At 24.5% G+C, this 12,089-nt stretch overlaps 1 pseudogene; it reads left to right on the plus strand.

The window, feature by feature from the left end:
• The first annotated feature begins 4,025 nt into the window (after positions 1-4,025).
• LOC145271671 (U1 spliceosomal RNA) lies at positions 4,026-4,172 on the plus strand (annotated as a pseudogene).
• The last annotated feature ends 7,917 nt before the right edge of the window (positions 4,173-12,089 follow it).

Raw genomic sequence — 12,089 nt, forward strand, 5'->3', positions numbered from 1 at the left:
ACGTCCAACTCATCGTTCACATTCGACATGTCTACTTTATAGATTTTCGGGTATGCTGAAAAGGTTGTGGGCGTTTAATCTGAAAGACGTTTTTAACATGAGAAGGTTAGGGGTGTCTATTTCGAATGTCGTTCTTAACATGGGACGTTGAATTCGTTATTTGTTGTAAGTTACAAAAAAACAGTAGTAACAGAAATGCTTCATGGAGTTTTTTTTTTATTATTACATTAAAAATGATAAATAATATAAATGTCTTATTTTTTCATATTAAATTAAAAATAATAAATTATATTAATATGTGTTTTTTTTCGTTATAACATTAAAAATAATAAATTATATTAATATGTGTCTTTTTTTCGTTATTAGATTAAAACTAATAAATTGTATCAATATGTGTCTTTTTTCATATTACATTAAAAATAATAATTTATATTAATATCTGTCTTTTTATTTCATATTACATTAAAAAATAATAAATTATATTAATATTTTTCTCATATTACATAAAAAATAATAAATTATATTAATATGTGTCTTTTTCATATTACATTAAAAATAATAAATGATATTAACATGTGTCTTTTTTCATATTACATTAAAAATGATAAATTTTATTAATGTCTGTCTTTTTTCATATTACATTAAAAATAATAAATTATATTAATATGTGTATTTTTTCATATTACATTAAAAAATAATAAATTATATTAATATGTGTTTTTTTTCATATTACATTAAAAATAATAAATTATATTAATATGTGTCTTTTTTCATATTACATTAAAAATAATACATGATACTAATATGTGTCTTTTTTCATATTACATTAAAAATAATAAATTATATTAATATGTGTTTTTTTCATATTACATTAAAATAATAATTTGTGTCTTTTTTCATATTACATTAAAATAATAAATTATATTAATATGTGATTTTTCGTATTATATAAAAAATAATAAATTATATTAACATGTGTTTTTTTTCGTTTTCACATTATAAATAATAAATTATATTAATATGTGTCTTTTTCATATTAAATTAAAAATAATAAATTATATTAATATGTGTGTTTTCATATTACATTAAACAATAATAAATTATATTACTATCTGTTTTTTCGTTATTATATTAAACATAATAAATTATATTAATATGTGTCTTTTTCATATTAAATTTAAAATAATAAATGATATTTATATGTGTTTTTCATATTACATTAAAAATAATAAATTATATTAATGTGTTTTTTCATATTGCATTAAAAAATAATAAATTATATTAACATTTGTCTTTTTTCATATTACATGAAAAATAATAAATTAGATTTTTATGTGTTTTTTCATATTACATTAAGAATAATAAATGATATTAATATGTGTCTTTTTCATATTAGATTAAAAATTACAAATGATATTAATATGTGTCTTTTTTTCATGTTACATTGAAAATAATAAATTATATTTATATGTGTCTTTTTTCATATTTAATTAAAAATAATAAATGATATAAATATGTGTCTTTTTTCAAATTACATAAAAAAATAATAAACGATATTAATATGTGTCTTTTTTTCAAATTATATGAAATAATAATAAATTATAATAATATGTGTCTGTTTTTTTCATATTACATGTAAAATAATATATTATATTAATGTTTTTTTCATTAAAAATAATAAATGATATTAATATGTATCTTCTTTCTAATTATATAAAAAAATAGTAGATGATATGAATATATATCTTGTTCATATTACATTAAAAATAATAAATTATATTAATATATGTGTTTTCATTATTACATTAAACTAATAAATTATATTAATATGTGTCTTTTTTATATTAAATTAAAAATAATAAATTATATTAATATGTGTTTTTCATATTACATTAAAAAATCATAAATTATATTAATATGTGTTTTTTTCATATTACATAAAAAATAATAAATTATATAAATATGTGTCTTTTTTTCGTTATTACATTAAAAATAATAAATTATATTAATATGTGTTTTTCATATTATATTAAAAAATAATGAATTATATTAATATCTGTCTTTTTTCATATTACATTAAAATAATTAATTATATTTTTATGTGTTTTTTCATATTACATTAAAAATAATAAATGATAATCATATGTGTCTTTTTATATTACATTAAAAATAACAAATGGTATTAATATGTGTCTTTTTTCATGTTACATTAAAAATAATAAATCATATTAATGTGTGTTTTTTTCTTTTTATAGAAAAAATAAATATTAATGTGTTTTTTTCGTTATCACATTAAAAATAATGAATTATATTCATATGTGCCTTTTTCATATTAAATTAAAAATAATAAATAATATTAATATGTGTTTTTCATATTACATTAAAAATAATAAATTACAGTACTATGTGTTTTTCCGTTATTACATAAAATTAATAAATTATATTACTATATGTCTTTTTTCATATTAAATGTTAAAAAATAAATTATATTTATATGTGTTTTTTAATATTACATTAAAAGTGATAAATTATATTAATATGTGTTGTTTCATATTACATTAAAAATTACAAATTATATAAATATGTGTCTTTTTTCGTTATTACATTAAAAATAATAAATTATATTAATATCTGTCTTTTTTTCATGTTACATTAAAAATAATAAATTATATTTATGTGTTTTTTCATATTACATTAAAAATGATAAATGATATTAATATGTGTCTTTTTTCATATTACATTAAAAATAATAAAAGATATTAATATGTGTCTTTTTTTCATGTTACATTAAAAATAATAAATTATATTAATATATGTCTTTTTCATATTACATCAAAAATAATAAATTATATTAATATGTGCCTTTTTTCATATTACATTAAAAATAATAAATGATAATAAGTGTCTTTTTTCAAATTACCTTAAAAATAATAAATGATATTAATATCTGTCTTTTTTTCGAATTACATTAAAAAATATAAATTATAATAATATGTGTCTGTTTTTCATATTACATGTAAAATAATAAATTATATTAATATGTTTTCTTTCATATTACATTAAAAAATAATAAATTATAATTATATGTGTCTTTTTTTCTTATTATATAAAAAATAAAAAATGATATGAATATATGTCTGGTAAATATTACATTAAAAATAATAAATTATATTAATATGTTTTTTATATTACATTAAAAATGATAAATTATATTAATATGTGTTTTGTTCATATTACATTAAAAATAATAATTTATATAAATATGTGTCTTTTTTTCTTTAATTACATTAAAAAATAATTAAGTATATTAATATGTGTCCTTTTTTCGTTATTACATGTTAAAATAATAAATTATATTTATATGTGTCTTTTTTCGTTATTACATAAAAATAATAAAATCAATTAATATGTGTTCTTTTTTCATATTACATCAACAATAATAATTTATATTAGTATGTATCTTTTTATTCATATTTCATTAAAAATAATAAATTATATTAATATGTGTCTTTTTTTCATATTACATTAAAAATAATAAATTATATTAATATGTGTCTTTTTCATATTACATTTAAAATAATAAATGATATTAATATGTGTTTTTTTCATATTACATTAAATAAATAATAAATTATATTAATGTGTCTTTTTTCTTATTATATAAAAAATAATAAATGATATTAATTCTTCTTCATATTACATTAAAAAATAATAAATTATATTAATGTGTTTTTTCATATTACATGAAAAATAAAAAAATGATATTACTATTTTGTGAAAGTGTTTGTAAGTTTAAATGATAGTAATATTTTTGTTATGAATTGTTGTTATTGGTGAATAAAATGTTGTGATATATTAATATTGGTGAGAATTATATGGAACATATTTAGTATTTTATTGATTATTGTCAGTGGTTACTATATACGTATAATATAAATACGTATATATATATACGTATAATAATATAAATACGTAAATATATATACGTATAATATAAATACACTAGTGTGACTGCCATAAAATTTATACTTACCTGACGTAGAGGTCAACGATGATCATTTAGGTCGTTCCTCCAGAGTGAGGCCCTGGGTTGACCTTTGCGATCGTCTCAAATGTGGACGACTCGGACGCGTTATTTCTAAGTGTGGGGTCTGCGTACGCGCTTACCCCGATAATATAATCAAAATCAGAAACCCTACCATACTACTTCTTCTGAGCAGAAAACCTTCATTTCCCAGCTACATCCCATCCGTATGTTTTCAGCTCCCAAAGACGTGTGTCACCAGTTTATCATCCATTTTAATCCCAACGTTGTGATAGCATCTAATCTGCATGTACATATAATCAACGTTTGCCCTGAACATATCAATCTCGTAAGCGTAAGAAATCCGCCGAGCTGTCAACTTCAACAACTGAAAGTGTCTTCTTTCGATATAGATTGATGAATGAAAACCTCTAAACAAACTACCGCAGAATTAGTGTGTCTATTGGTTGAACTGCACACATGACCCCGAAAATTGGGCATCTAAACAAAATTAAATTATGTGAACAGGTATTTTTGCTTACCAAAATATATTATTTAATGAAGGTGGATGTTGTAGACGGATGACTCGTGAAAAGACTCAATTCTCTTAACTTAATTGTGAAAGGATTAGCTGGTGTTTTGCCTGGCGAATAGACAATGTGGTAATATGTGCATAAAGGGAGACCCTAACTTTAAAACACACCGGAAGTTGGCACATACGTCTTTCAACTGAGGTATGGAAGCACAGAATCGATACAATTTTTAATTATATTTTATGTTTATTTTTCTCACCCCTTATAATAAAATATATAAAATACGTAAACTTTTTGTTTCAATTATTTTATTTTTTGATCGCAAATCTTTTCAAATAACTATTCTTATTTAAGTTAATATGTTATATATTTTGTCGAACTATTTAGATATTTTAAAAATATATTTATTTGAAAAGATATAAATGTATCGCATTTTTTACAGTTTTAGTAGTTTTAAAAAACTGAATGTGCAACAGAAAACTGTTTAACAGTTCAAAAAAAAATAAATTCAAACAACATAATATGTACGAATCCAGTAAATGATATTGCCGAAACAGTTATTTTTAAATCGGCGACACCACAGGAATTCCTGGCTCATGAAATGTTCTATATAAAAATACGTAAATCAATTTAAAATTTTTTTTTTTATCGCATATGTTTTCAAATAACTATGTTTAATTAAGTCAATGTGTTATATATATATATATATATATATATATATATATATATATATATATATATATATATATATATATATATTGAAGTTAAATTCTCTAAAGCAAAATATATACACATATATTTAAGTTAAGAATTTATTGTTTGAAACAAGAAATATATAGAGAAAACATATGCTTATTTCATTAATCCATGGATTTTCAATAATGGCTCATATCACCAGAGGAGATTAAATGCAATTAGCACAATGTTCAGCTATGGATAAACAAATATTTAGCATTTCAGCACATATATTGAAAATGTTATTTTCATGGTGAATAAGAGTTATAGAAAAATGGATTTCATACAATCTGGGCAGTCCATTATCAGAATGAGTTCTGTATTTTAAATTTTCAGCACATCAGAGATTTTCGGGTGTGCTGAAAACGAATATCACATTTTCACGATATTGCAAACATATTTTTCTGCATGTTTCATCCAGTAATATACGCTTTTCGGAAACTTAAATTTTAAATCATACACTTTTCGGAAACTTCTTTTAAATTTATATCCATCGATTCCTGAAACTGTATTTTTCTGAAACCTAACGACTTCCAATTTCTGAGAAAAAAAAAATGGCTCAAGCGCAAATTGTTTTTAAATAAATGTTATCAAAGCCAAGATAAGTTACTTTTCTACCTAACTGGATATGTTTTTAGTGTTTTTATTTAATGTAACATGTTTATTCAGCTCGAAAAACATACAATGTTTATCGATGTATTTAAAAATTAAGAATGCCGACCTACTCTCTCTTTAACACGGTAAGTTTGGGAAAAGGAGTTAAAATAAAAAGAATATACAAAATACTGTTAAAAACCCACTGAATACATGTCAACCTATGTCACGGAAACATGTATTGAGCGAGTTTTTAACCGTATTTTGTCTAGTTTTTTATTTATAATTTCTTTTCCCAAACTTACGTGTCAAATCGTATTTCCAAGTTTAATTAAAGTTTTATGGTGTGTTTTTTATTCAATTGTAAGGTTAAAGCATAGAATAGGTACAAAACACCCTCCCCTCCCCATGTTAAGAATGGCTTTTTAAATAATAACGTTATTATTTACGTCCAGGTCACTCTCTGCACTAGTACCAAAACTTCTTAAAAATGTAAACTAAAAAAATATATACCGTTTTGACCACTTTATGTGTTATTCCCACCCCCAAGAAAAAAACTAAAAAGTATTTGTGCGCAATAAATATCTAAATTAAATGTAATGTTTACAAATACTTTCATTATGAGGACGGAACTTCTAAAAAATGTAAACAAAAAAAATGGAAACGCAAAATGTCCGCAGAGACATGTAAACGCAAAATGTCCGCAGAGACATATGTCCGCAGAGACACGTGCTGAAAACGAGGCAAGCTCCTCCCCCAAAAATATGCGCGAACTATAATTTGAAAACGAGGCTTCTCTCTTCGAAGAAGAAGGGGGGTAGTAATTTTGGCCATCTTGAATTCTTACGACTCGTAAAAAGTTAATATTTGGTATGAAATAAAGAGCATTTAAAACTACTTAAAAACACTAATAAATGATTCAGGTAGGTTGCAAAGTAACTTTTATAGCTACTGTTAATATTTCTTTGTTGTATATTTTAATTTTTGACCACTTTTTCGAATCTATATGTACAGTAATACAAACCCGAAGTCTATTTGACTTTTAACGTGTTATTTTAGAATGAGCGCCCATTTATTTGCCACCACCAAATAAGCAAAATTAATGCATAAAGATATTACGTTTAATCTTTATAATCTAGTATAGTTTACCCCCTAAATAGTTCAAAATAATCTAATATAGTTTTCCTAAACAATTAAAAATCTATATTTGTCTAGTCTTTACGGATGGACAAATAATTGTAACTTGATAGGAAAACAATTCGACACGTTTAACAATAATGAACGGACGTTTTTACACAAGGAACGAAATAATGATTACACCGTATTACGATGACCTTAATTCATTGTTCTTTAGCAGTTGATTTTCTCTTTAAATAATTTCATGTTTAAATCGTGTTTTTTATCTTTTAATTTTAATTCTTTTATATTTTCATATATTTGATTTCTTAATGAACTGAATACACAAACGAATTCATCCCTTTTTTTTTCGTATTGAATTCCTGGAATGAAAGGTAAGTTTTCGCTTTAATTCGAAGTTGGTCGAATGGTTAGACAAATGAACACTATGTGCAAAATGAATAGACGATACTCAAAATGTCTAAAAATGTTGACCTTTCCTTTACCTCAATTCAGGAAATTAACCAACTTTAATGATTTTTTTTTGGTATTTATCAAATAATGATCACTAAATATAAGTTACCCGTTATTCATTTATTTTTTTAAATTTAATCGTAGTGGAAATTATTATTTTGATTAAACAAACAAACAAAAAAATAAGAAACATATTTACTAACGTTATGGTTTTTAGTAGTAAAAAAATGAATGAATTTAATTTTGATATTTTTATGAAAATAAAGTATCGTAACAATAAAAAAGAAGAAACTTTAATTTGGTGAGCAACAACGTTACAAAAAGGATCCTAAATCCGTATTAATGAATTCGACATAAGTTGAAAGATCATAATATTTTTTTTTAATTTTCCATTACGTTTTTTATTGTGTTTGATATGTATGTGCAAAATGATTTTTTAAAATTTCCGATTACTTTTTTATCGTGTTTGATATGTATGTGCAAAATGAATGTTTTAAATTTTCGATTATTTTTTGTGTTTGATATGTACGTGCAAAATGATTTTTTTTTATAATTTCGATTACTTTTTTATTGACGGAAAAAATGAATAGCAGATGCTCCAAATTTATAAACATTTTAACCCCTCTTAACTTACAAAATTCACCAAAATTCAGGAAATTAATCAATTTTATGAAATTTTCAGTATTTATCAAATAATGATCACGGAATACATTGAACACCTTATATTTTTAAATCCTAATAGAAAAAAAATTGTTTTAACAAAAACACCTTGACTAAAGTTATGGTTTTCGGTAGAAAAAAAGAATTTATTTTTGCTTTTTTATGAAAATAAAGTATTGTAAATTCCAACAATTTTTTCAGCAACACTACAAAAAAGCCCCTACACTCCGTTCAACGAAATCGATATAACTCCAATAAAAATGAATTGCTGAAACTAATTGAATTAATCATTGTTTATTTAATATCTTCACAAAAAGAAAATATAATTTTCAAAAATATGGTCTCGTTTTGTACGTATTTCTTATATGTAAGATTCTAATATTTTCCTTGCGTGAATGAACATGTACGTGAATAACTTAATTTTTATATAATCTTGAAAAACATTCGTTTGCTATTTGATTAGGGATCACTTTTTTCTATAAAGTTTACATAAAATGAGCATCCATTTATTAGGCATCACCAATTAGAAGAACCTTAAAGTAGGAAAAAATCATAGAAAATCTTTACTATCTAACCCTGCGAAGTTTACCCCATGAAAAATTAAAATCTATTTTTTAACATTTCAATTGCCTCAAAAACCATTTGCAAAAAAAAATTTGCTAAAAACATAAACATTTAAGATTTTAGAGTGGGAGATTACTTTGCTATACAAGTTTAACGGTAAATAAGCATTCATTTCATTATTATATATGTGTAACGGGAAATAATCACTCATTTCATGGCCAGTTAGTGGTCAAGAAGACATGTAATTGTTCATTGTTTCCAATTTTAGTGACGGGGGCAGGAAATGCAGTTTTTTTTTCTTCATTACGTTTTTGTGGGGGGATTAGAGCCTACGTGTTGTTAACTATCCTGTACTTTCACCTAATAATTTGATAAACAATCTTCTTCTTGGAAGTACTTTGCAAACGAACATTCTATGAAGGATGCGGCCCACATCAGTCGCAGGCATGCTTGTGGCTGACAAGTCTGATGCGGGACAAGCAGGTGTGGCCACAGAGGCTGCAGTCAAAAGTCACATCAGGTGTGGCTGCTGAGGTCTTCCAAATCTTCCTCCTGCAGCGCTTATCCCGCAGATTCTCTGTGTGGGAGATCTCAAAGGAGGCAACAGTCTGGTGGACAGTACATCGCCAGGTATCACGGTTAGCAGTGAGAGCAGACCACTGAAGGTGGTCAATGTGGCAGTCACCAAGGGACTTCTTCAGAGAGTCTTTATATCTTTTATTCGGTACTCCTCTGTCACAACAGCCAGTAGAGAGTTTTCCCTATAGTAATATTTTGGGCAGGCAATGCTTGTCCATTCCAGAGATGTGCCCGACCCAGCGTAGCTGTGACTTCAGCAGCATGGCCCTGATGCTGGTGATTTCTGCCCGCTCGATGACCTCAACATTGGTGACATAGTCACTCCGATGGATGTGGAGAATAGTGAGAAAACTGCACTGATGAAAAAGCTCGAGGCGTCGTAATTAGTGGCGATAATTTGTCCAAGATTGAGACGTACAGGAGGGTGGAGAGTACTACAGCTCTGTACACACTGATTTTGTGCAATTTTTTAAGTGTCTATTGTTTCAGACTCTATTGTACAATCTGCTAAAAGCGCTGTTTGCTTTGTCCAGTCTGTTGGTCGTAGGTTTTATGTCAGACTCATTGTGTCCTAGTCTCTGGCTTAAAAATCCTCCCTTGAGGTATGGGCAACATATTGGCCAAAGGGCTCATTATGGATCCCATTCCATCTGGCCCGTGACATCAGATGAAATTCGTACACCTAGTCGTGCAATGTTAGACACCACGTCTCACATAGTTTAGCAGTCCAGCTGACGCAGTTTACGAGGACATGACGCTTGGAGTCAACATGTGATAGATTTAGGGATGAGTGGGGATCAGTGACGCTCGTCCCCCCTACTAGGTACGGAGTAGCATGCTGGACAACAAAGAGCCACTACGCCCCTAATAAAAAAAACAATAGATACCATATAGATATAGTTGGACATAACAAGACATGGCAAAAGTCTTATTGTGACATGTAGTGGATGTATTTCTGCGAATATTTTATTTAATTTTTGATTTATGAGCGATTATCGGGACTCCCAAATTACCATCTTATGTTTGCCGTATTTTCTTTTTCTAACAATATTTAGCTTTTTTAACGAAATAAACACCTCAAAATAAGTTAAAACAAAATAGTCTTATCCAGGTTTGTAGAAAAGTAATTTATATTGTCTTTTGTAACATTTATTTTATATATATATATATATATATATATATATATATATATATATATATATATATATTCTCTAACTTTTTCATTTTTTCCTTTCCTACAAAATTGATTTGAATGTTGAAAAGAAGAACAAAAAGGCTTGGAAGCAGGGAAATATAGTAAAATATATTATTAACAAAAAATCAAGACGGATATTGGTTGAGTGGGACTCTGCAAGACAAAGTAAGGTTACGACTCACTTTCTTTGAGTCTTAGGTCAAGATTGTTCGATAGCAGAAATGGGTTAGGGTTAAGGAACACTATTGTGTAAAAATATATTGATTTTAAACTTTTCTTTAACTGGAAAACATTTGTTTACTATTGTGTAAGAGAATACATTGATTTTAAACTTTTCTTTAACTTGAAAGCATCTGTTTACTATTGTGTAAAAATATATATTGATTTTAAACTTTCTTTAACTTAAAAGCATTTGTTTACTATTGTGTAAAAATATATTGATTTTAAACTTTTCTTTAACTAGAAAACATTAGTTTACTATTGTGTAAAAATATATTGATTTTAAACTTGTCTTTAACTGGAAAACATTTGTTTACTATTTGTAAAAAATGTATTGATTTAAAACTTTTCTTTAACTGGAAAACATTAGTTTACTATTGTGTAAAAATATATTGATTTTAAACTTGTCTTTAACTGGAAAACATTTGTTTACTATTATGTAAAAAATGTATTGATTTAAAACTTTTCTTTAACTGGAAAACATTAGTTTACTATTGTGTAAAAATATATTGATTTTAAACTTGTCTTTAACTGGAAAACATTTGTTTACTATTTGTAAAAAATGTATTGATTTAAAACTTTTCTTTAACTGGAAAACATTAGTTTACTATTGTGTAAAAATATATTGATTTTAAACTTGTCTTTAACTGGAAAACATTTGTTTACTATTATGTAAAAAATGTATTGATTTAAAACTTTTCTTTAACTGGAAAACATTAGTTTACTATTGTGTAAAAATATATTGATTTTAAACTTGTCTTTAACTGGAAAACATTTGTTTACTATTTGTAAAAAATGTATTGATTTAAAACTTTTCTTTAACTGGAAAACATTAGTTTACTATTGTGTAAAAATATATTGATTTTCAACTTTTCTTTAACTAGAAAACATTTGATTACTATTATGTAAAAACTGTCTTGATTTTAAACTTTTCTTTAACTGGAAAACATTAGTTTACTATTGTGTAAACAATATATATTGATCTTAAACTTTTCATTTACTTGAAAACATTAGTTTACTCTTATGTAAAAAATATATTGATTTTAAACTTTTCTTTAACTAGAAAACATTAGTTTACTATTGTGTAAAAATATATTGATTTTAAACTTGTCTTTAACTGGAAAACATTAGTTTACTATTGTGTAAAAAACAACTCTTAAAAAATAACAAAGTCAAAATTTAATTCGAACATATTCCAGCACTTATTAAGTATGTGACGCTCATAAAATTCTAAAATATCCTGTGAATAACTTGTGTTTCACTGTTCACTGAATAACTTTATATCTTTTTAAAATTCCTACTATATTATTGTTGATTTTACTTTATTAATGTCTGATCTATTACAAAATATTATTTATTATTATTAAATATATTATATTAAATTATTACAAAATAT

The sequence above is a fragment of the Euprymna scolopes genome, chromosome 46 (genome assembly GCF_053919585.1).
Source record: "Euprymna scolopes isolate OS-2025 chromosome 46, ASM5391958v1, whole genome shotgun sequence".
In the NCBI taxonomy this organism is placed as follows: domain Eukaryota; kingdom Metazoa; phylum Mollusca; class Cephalopoda; order Sepiida; family Sepiolidae; genus Euprymna; species Euprymna scolopes.